Genomic DNA, 8,163 nt, shown 5'->3' with positions numbered 1-8,163 from the left:
TTCCCCTTAGAGAAGGGAAATGAAGATAGGTGAAGAGAGGAAGCAAGGGATTGAGTCTAAATAGGAGGAGGGAATTAACATTCTATCAACAGTTGTTGTTTAGACTCTCTTATTCAGAAATGCTCCAACCACTAAGAATGCCCAGGTAAGTAATAGAATGCCCAGGGTGGGTGTTTAGGCTCCAAAGTCAAAGCTTCAGACTGGATCTCTTCTCTGAAATGTATATGGGACTCTGAATTTTTTTCTGTAACCACTGTTTTCGAAAGTACCTCTTGTTTGGAACCCCACCTGCTCATAACTGACTGCATAGACCCATGGGCTTTGTTTATGTGATCTGGAATGAATAGCTTCCATACACCAGCAATTTTCAGCAACTGCTCATACTTTAACAGAAGAAACAGCACTTCCGTTCTAAAATTTCCATCTGGGGAGGGGAGCCACTGCTGCCAAGTCCGGACCCAACACCATGCGCCTTGGACGCCCACCCGCCGATGTGCATTCCTGATTCTTCTTGGCTCTAAATCCAATATGGCAACTCTCAAGGATCAGCTGATTCAGAAACTTCTTAAGGAAGATCATAACCCCCAGAATAAGATTACCGTTGTTGGGGTTCATGCTGTTGGCACGGCTTGTGCCATCAGTATCTTAATGAAGGACTTGGCAGGTTGAACTTGCTCTTGTTGATGTCATGGAAGACAAACTGAAGGGAGAGATGATGGATCTCCAGCATGGCAACCTATTCCCTAGAACACCAAAAATTGTCTCCGGCAAAGACTATCATGTGACTGCAAACTCCAAGCTGGTTATTATCACAGCTGGGACACGTCAGCAAGAGGGAGAAAGCCATCTTAATTTGGTCCAGCATAATGTGAACATCTTTAAGTTCATCATTTCTAATATGGGTTGTAAAATAGAACCTAAACTGCAAGTTGCTTATTGTTTCCAATCCAGTGGATATCTTGACCTAGGAGGCTTGGAAGATAAGTGGCTTTCCCAAAAACCATGTTATTAGAAGTGAAACCATGAATCTGGATTCAGTCTGGTTCTGTTACCTAATGGGGAAAAGGCTGGGACTTCACCCATTAAGCTGTCATGGGTGCGTCTTGGGGAGCATGGAGACTCTAGTGTGCCTGTATGGAGTGGAATAAATGTTGCTGGTGCCTTCCTGAAGAATCTGTACCCTGACTTCGGCACAGATGCAGATAAGGAACAGTGGAAAGAGGTTCACAAACAGGTGGCTGACAGTGCCTATGAGGTGATTAAACTGAAAGCCTATACTTCCTGGGCCATTGGACTGTCTGTGGCAGATTTGGCAGAAAGTATAATGAAGAATCTTAGGTGGGTGCCTCCAATTTCCACCATGATTAACGGTCTCTATGGAATAAAAGATGATGTCTTCCTTAGTGTTCCTTGCATCTTGGGACAGAATGGAATCTCACATGTTGTGACGGCGACTCTGACTCCTGAGGAAGAGGCCCATTTGAGGAAGAGTACAGATACACTTTGGGGGATCCAAAAAGAGCCGCAGTTTTCAAGTTTTCTGATGTTGTACCACTTCACTGTCCAGACTACAACCGGATTTTAGTTGGAGGTTGTGTATATTACCCTTCTTACCTGATCTGTTACTCCAGTAGTAATATTAAAATAGCCTAGGAAAAACCTGTTTCCTAAAGTTACAAATAGGCATGGTTCACAAAACCCTGAAGCTACATCCTGATGCTGGATGAGACCCCTCTTGCCCTAAGTTGGTTAATGTTAACTAGCTCTACCACCTCAGAGGCACCACTGCCAACGCTGTGTATGCTGCTGTTGCTTTTCAAACCAGATGTGTATTTACTGTGTGTTATATTACTTCTGGTTCCTTCACCCAACATGCCCAGTCCACCTTTTTTTTTTTCTCCAGTCAATCACATCCTGGGATCCAATGTATAAATCAGTATTGCATCTATAGTGCATAACTGTTCTAAAGGATCTAAAGGATCTTATTATGTGTACTATGTATGTCAGAATATAGTGTACATTGCCTTATAATGTAAACAGAAACATCTACATATAAACAATGCAACCAACAATGTATCTAAGTGTCATACCAACCAACTAAACTACCAAATAAACTTGGAACAGTGAAAAATAAAATAAAATAAAAATCTCCATCTGGGATCATCCTGGGCGATGTGTAAGCTGGACATGGGAAGGGGTGGCCATGGGAGCGGGAAGCTGAGGATCTGGGTTCCAAAATCCAGCTCTGCCCCAACGAGGAGTGCTTGCATCCATCCTCCCTGTGGGCTTCAGTTCCATTTCCTGCACAGGATGAGGGGCTCGAATATGGTGGCAACCTTTCCACCTTAACACGGGTTCATTTTTTTTTCAAGTTTATTTTTTTAGCTGAGATAGAGAGAAAGAGGAGGAGAGAGAGAGCATGAGTGCACACGAAAGCAGGGGGAGGGGCAGAGAGATAGGAGAGAGGGAGAACCCCAAACAGGCTCTACACTGTTAGTACAGAGCCAGATATGAACTCAGGAACCGTGAGATCATGACCCGAGTCGAAGTTGGACACTTAGCCAACTGAGCCACCCAGGTGACCCTAAACACAGGTTCACTTTAAATATATAAAGGGAACACTCTTTACTAATGATATGCCTATGTTTGTTTGTTTTTTAATTACAAAAAAAACTTTTTTAGGGGCTTCTGGATGGCTCAGTTGGTTAAACGACTGACTTCGGCTCAGGTCATGATCTCACAGTTCATGAGTTCAAGCCCCACATTGGGCTCTGCACTGACAGTGTAGAGCCTGCTTGGGATCCTCTGTCCACACTCTCTGTACCTCCCCAGCATGCTCTTTCTCTGTATCTCTCTCTCTTCTGTCTGTCTAAAAATAAAGGGGCAGAGAGAATCCCAAGCAAGCTCCATGCTGTCAGTGCAAAGCCTGACTTGGGGTTCGAACTCGCAACCTGAGCCAAAATCAAGAGCAGGGAGCTTAACCGACTAAGCTCACCTAGTGATATGCCTATGTTTAAAAACAAAAACAAGAACAAAAAACCTGGGCAAAGTGGATGTGATGACATATCAGATAAAGAATAAATGTTTGTAGATTATAGGATTGACAATTACTATTCTCCATCAGGATTCTTAGTAGAAAACCACAGAATTCCCTCTAGCTAGTTCAAGTGGAGAGGAGTTTATTAAAAGGATACTAAGCGGTTCACAGAGCCTGCTCTGGGGAGGGAGTCTACCCTCACATCTCCTTGAAGGTTACCTTGTAAAGCTAGGCATCCCTCCCCCACAATCCTCCGGCCTCTCTTCGGCAGCTAGATTCTCTTGGTGCTACCTTCTTCCTGTGAAAATCTTGCTCTTTGTGCTCTAGCTTCAGGGGAGAGGGGTGGCTAGTGGAAGGCTTCCACCTTGAGGACGTAGCAGAGGGGAGAGGGGAAATTGTCCAGTGGTCGTAGGAACAGAATTAAAAAAGTATTGAGTGACAAAAAACACGGCAAATGTGTATGCCCACTGTTGCTATATTGTCCCACAGGAGACAGAAGACTGAAGACTGGAATTTTATGCATCACAAAGCATTTGATTTTCATGTGTGTCCACACATCAAAGAACCAGAGAACCATCCTATATTAACTTGGCATCACAGTTCTTGTAATAAGGACTTAAAAAAAATTTCAGTTCTGGCAAATGGAAATCATTACTTGTTCATGGCTCTGAAAAAGAACACGTTATGTTAAATTAGCCATTGACATTAATTCAGTGTGCAGCTAAATGGAAAAGTTGAATTACGCTGTCTTCAAGAGGGTTTTTTGTGGGGAGGGGAAGTGGTCAAGTAAAGAAGTTAGCCAAAGAAGTTGTAGCTGGGATATATCTAGTGCCTTAACTTCAAGATAGGAGAGAACTAATTCTAGGTATGCTCGGGCCTGAATTAGAAAGACCACAAAACCCCACACAGCATCATTTGGCTAAGTCTTCTTTCTCTCCCTCCTTTGATCCCTCCCTTCCTTTCCTGAAAAACTCAGCCCAAATATTACTTCATGGGATTGAGCAAAATAGGCATCTATCGCAGGGGGTGAGGGGCAGAATTAAGGCTGGGTGTCAGAGCCTAAATGGGGTGAGGAGGGATGAGGTTTGTGGGGTAATGGGGAGGTTCATGGGGTCCGGAGTCGACGACCAAGAAAGAATTCTTGAAGACATCTTTGGTGCAAAAAGGTGATTTTATTAAAGCACGGGGACAGGGCCCATGGGCAGAAAGAGCTGCCCTGGGACCATGAAGAGACACTGGTTAATATACTTGGGAGGTGGGGGAGGTAAAGTCAAGGGTAAGTTTCCAATGGGATTTTCATATACTAAAGAAGACTCACAGAATACTGGAGGCCTAGCTATTGTCAAGCCAAGGTTCTTTTTCCCCTCTAGAAAAGCATTAATAATACTAGGAAGGTAGGGAGTTCCTGGAGAAACATTTTGCTCTGCCTGCCTCGAGAATCTGCCAATGGGCTGCAAGTTATAAGGAAATTTAATTTTATCTGCCATTTCCTTCTGCCTTTGTTTCCCACATGAAGGAAGATACCTGTGTGGGTGAGTGACAGGACTGAGGCAGAGGCCCAACAACCCTGGGTGAAGATGGCATCCAGTAGGGGTGGTGATGGTGGCTCAGAGCAGGAGGTCTGAACACATGTGAAGTAAAGAGGCGTCTGTGAAGGTGGGGGTGGGGTGACGGGAGATAATCTAAGAAGTAAATCCATGGAGGATGGTGGGAGCCAGGTTTCTCACAGTCCAAGAAGTGAGAAAACTCACATAAGCCCTGTGATATTCATTTGGAATTGGAGATATCAGTGTGGATTCATGATTTTCAGTAAATATAGACAGAATAATGAATATAGATATAAAAGTTTATGTATACACACATACACAGACGCCACCTTAAACATATGATCAAAATAACATTACTAGTGAGGGGACACTTTGAAATTGTGTGCCACTTGATGAGATTTACCGAGAAGAACATGGCATCACTTCTGTGATACTCCTGTCCCAAACAATGACCTGAATCTAATCATGGAAAGTATCAGACAAATCCAAACTCAGAGATGTTCTACAAAACAACTGGCCTGTAATCCCCAAACATGTCAAGGCCATAAAAGTCAAGGGAGGACTGAGGAACTGTTCTAGACAGAAGGAGAGTAGGACAACTAAATGCCATGTGTGATTCTGGGTTTTATCCTTTTTCTTTAAAGGATATTATTGGAACAACTGGTGAAACTTGAATGGCGTCTTTGGATGGGAGGCTGGATATGTATCAGTGTTGATTTCTTGACTTTGATGGTTGTTTTGCAGTAGGAGAATGTCCTTATTTATAGGAAATAAGTATTCAGGGAGGATGGGGCAATGGGTTGAGGGGGAAAAGTTCTTTGTACTATTCCTGAGAGTTTTCTGTAAGTTTAATATTATTTAAAAAAATCTATTAAAAGATGTATGTATTTCCCTAAAACTGCTTTCGGCATTTAAGAAATTACTAACTTTTTTAAAAACTAAGTTACATACTGAAAATTCAGTCTTTTTGGTGGTTTAGTTCAATGAATTTTGACGAACATATACAGTAATGTAATCACTACAAACAGCATTTGGAACGTTCAGTGTGGAAAAAAACAAAAGGAAGCCTTAACTGTGGATGTTTCTTACTTTTAAAAGTGTTCAGGAATTAGTTGGGTTTTTAGAGATGCTTTTATTTTACAGGTATAAATATTAAACCTGTTCTTACACTTCTCTTTCAAATATTTAGATATCAACAGGTGATATGAAGCGATGTTTGACTTAAAAAAAAAGGTTTAAAATCTTATAAACAAGCGAAGAGACGCGAAATAAGATCTTTCACTGAAGAAAGTGCTTACATTTCCTCTTTGCCTCCCCCCGAAAGGTAGAATTAAGCGCAATGTGCTTCTGCCAGAAAAAGCCTCATTAGTCCCAAGAAGAAGGCCCGCCCACCTGCCCCACTGCCTGCGCTGCTCTCATGCTTCCCAGCCCGTGAAATGCACCTACGTGCTCCGCGGTGGGCGACGGCACTTAACTTCCCTCGCCCTCAAGTTTGGCTGATGGGCTGTGAAGCGCAGGCTCACACTTGCTCTCGTGAGACTGGGGTGCTGTGTGCTGGGGCTCAGATCTCACAGGGCCTTGGAGGGAAGGGGTCAGGAATGGATCACTGATCACAGGGGTCAGAGATCTCTTAATTCATTCTCTAGCTTTCCCCTGAGGTCCTTGAAGCAGGACAGAAAAATTCAAGTCTTGTCACAACTCAGAGGTGCAGGGAAAAGGAGATTTGCTCTACAGCAGTCTCTCGTGGGATACTAGGTGAAAATCAATTACAGCTCCACTCCAATTTAAAGCTTACTCCCTGTAAGTGGGGTTCAGCTTCTGTTAAGAAGATACAGTCCCTCAAAGAGCATCTTTTCCTTCACCCCTTTCCCTAAGATTGTGTCTGATACCGAAGGATAAGAGCTGACTTGTCCTTGTGGCTTTGGGGAGAAGTTGGGGTCCCCAGGGACCTCTAGAGATCTGGTGCTGCCCAGTGGATCTGTTTCTGGATACTTCTTTTCCACCAAGTTACTATGCACCTTGCTGGTCCCCTGTGCCAACATCTGGATGGGTAGTACTCAGGGTTGTTACTATTCCTTGGGCAATGCACCCAGAGGTGCTTTCTGGGTAATCCGATTTCAACTCGGCTACTGCCAGCACCAACATCAACTTGCTGACAGGCTCCCATTTGGCTCCTGTTTTTTGCCCTGCAGGAGTTTCTCCCAGTTGAGACAAGACCTGGCAATTTCCCTTAGGCAGACAGGCAGATAATTCCAGGTCCTGTGGACCTAGGACGCTGGGCAAAATGCTGAACCTCTCTCTGCCTGAGATTCTTCATGTATAAAATGACAATAATGATAAGTAATGTTAATTGAACACTTACTCTTTGGCACTTTTTAATGTGCTGTACACTGAAGGGTACCAGATAATTTCAGGAGAGCTTCAGTGCTCCTCAAACTCTCTGTGACAAGTGATTACTTTTTTCTTTAATTCCCAGTTTTTCACAAGCTAGTGTTTTTGCAAGATACATAAAAAGGAATGAATGGAAAATTACATAAGAAAAAGAAAAAAACTACAAAACTTGTACTACTTGCACTATTGAAAGGGTATGTATGATTATTATAGAGAATTATTATTATACTAATACTTTGTTATTTCACAATTAAAAGTTCACAAATAGTTATGAGGGAAATAGCAACTCTTACATCAAGGTTCTTTATGCATATCTTGAATAAATACATACACATCAATATTTAAAGTTTGTAATGTGACAAATGAGCTTTCTTTTTGCTTTTTAAACTCACTGATCCAATGAGATTTGCTTGACATGTTTCAAAATAAGTTCTGCCATACGTCATATTGATCTAGTTGCAGACTGGGACCAAGCAATCCGTGGATTGTATTGGTCCATAAAATACACTTAGAACAGCCTTTTCCTACATGTTTCTACATGTATGAACAGATTTCATTCTCACAATAACTCTATAAGGACAGTATTATTATTATACAACTAGTGAAGGCAACTAGTAAGTGTCAGAGTTTTGGGACCCAGGTTCTGAGACTCCAAGGCCATAGCATGTTGTAGAGGGAAGGAGAGATGTGCCAGGTAGGTTTTCCTCATCTTGTAGACCCAGAGTGGAGTAAGCTAATGATCAGTAGGCTGTGGAAAGGGCATGGGATGGAATTAAAGTGAGCTGGAGGAGTCTGTGTCATCTAGGAATAGGTAAAATGGATGAAAAGGCTAAAATCAAATGACTTTAATGAAACATAAATAACAGGTAGGGGTAAAACTAACGAACTAATGGTGGGGTCCCAGCCTCTAGTCCTGGGGTTGAGGGGAGGCCTGAGAATCAACAGGCCCCTGTTGCTCAGTGTTGACTATACCCTTTAACCAGAAGATACAGAGTAAAGTGTGCAAAGTATTGCCTTTTATTCTGTGAACCAAACGGATGATATGGACAGTTGATTGTAACTAGCAGAACAATGGGGCTAATTAACCACATGTAGTTGAAAGAGATGTTTGACCCAGTTCTTCACCAAGAAGTGACATCAGCACTTTGTCAAGAAGTGCTGCCAATGTCATTTAGAAGGGGGCTTGGC

General features: G+C 42.6%; 1 pseudogene; it reads left to right on the top strand.

The window, feature by feature from the left end:
* The first annotated feature begins 395 nt into the window (after positions 1-395).
* Positions 396-1,657, top strand: LOC125171101 (L-lactate dehydrogenase A chain-like; annotated as a pseudogene).
* Positions 1,658-8,163: the final 6,506 nt, after the last annotated feature.

This window comes from Prionailurus viverrinus, chromosome A1 (assembly GCF_022837055.1).
Source record: "Prionailurus viverrinus isolate Anna chromosome A1, UM_Priviv_1.0, whole genome shotgun sequence".
Taxonomy (NCBI): Eukaryota; Metazoa; Chordata; class Mammalia; order Carnivora; family Felidae; genus Prionailurus; species Prionailurus viverrinus.
Note: the sequence above shows the minus strand (reverse complement) of the source record. Positions and strands in the feature narration are given on the sequence as shown.